Genomic DNA, 1,067 nt, shown 5'->3' with positions numbered 1-1,067 from the left:
GCATAACATGGATGAACCTTGAGGACATTATGTTGAGTGAAATTAGTCAGTTACAAAAAGAGAAATACTGCATAGGACCACTACTGTAAAAGACTAAGAAAAAGAACCCATACTAAAGAGGGGTGGGGGAAATTCTTAGTTGTTTGCTGGGATGTTGGGGGTGGGTGAGGGGAGAGAGAGGAAGGTGGAACACAGGGCAGGGATTAGACACAGGAAAGTTTGGATGCTGGGGAGGGAGGCAATATACAAGAAAGGAGAGCGGAATGGAAGAACAAAGCAGATGGGAGAACAATTAGGCAGGTTTGAATGGGCTAAGTGGGTCAGAGATAAAGAATGATGTATGTACAACTTTGGAACTACAGGGCTCTGGGATACAGAGATTGAGACATGGTTGGAATGGGGAAAGGGGGGAATAATGTTAAGATACTTGGCTGTCTTTTGAATCTTGGTTTTCCTTGCATTATATTATAAAATAGACACTGGAGAGGAGAGAAAGGAATAGCCAGAAACATCACCATAGAAAGCTTATAAGTCCGTCTTCTGCCTATAACTGATTGGAGTACCTAAAATGGGGCTATATCGTGCCCAGTGAAGGAGGTTTCCTGTGGAGCCTCTGCATTACATAAGACTATAGATAGAAGCCTGAACCACATCCAGATCTCCAGAGATCTGAAAGGATGAGCAGACCAACCTGGAGTGGCTAGAAGAACAGAAGATACTTCTTAAAAGAAAGTTCTACAGGAAAAAATACAAAGCAATAGAGGCAGAGAGACTGTTACTACAATAACAAACAAGTTGCTTGCCCAGGAAACATCATGGCAAGTGGTCGGGTCACCTCAGTGCAAATCCCCTTCCAAGAATAAGACTCAATGGGAATACATGCTCTTATTGGTGACCACGCTCATCACTGATAAGGGGAAATGAGGGAAAAACAGCAATGAAGTGGTGAGCTAAGCCCTACAATGTGGAGAGTGACACTTTCAGCTGATAAAAAGAGAGGGCATATGCACAAGAGCACCCACACTTGCAGATAATACCCACTTGACCTTGCTTCAATGACTGGATGA

Source organism: Chrysochloris asiatica, unplaced genomic scaffold (assembly GCF_000296735.1).
Source record: "Chrysochloris asiatica unplaced genomic scaffold, ChrAsi1.0 scaffold00126, whole genome shotgun sequence".
In the NCBI taxonomy this organism is placed as follows: domain Eukaryota; kingdom Metazoa; phylum Chordata; class Mammalia; order Afrosoricida; family Chrysochloridae; genus Chrysochloris; species Chrysochloris asiatica.
This window is presented reverse-complemented; position numbering follows the sequence as displayed.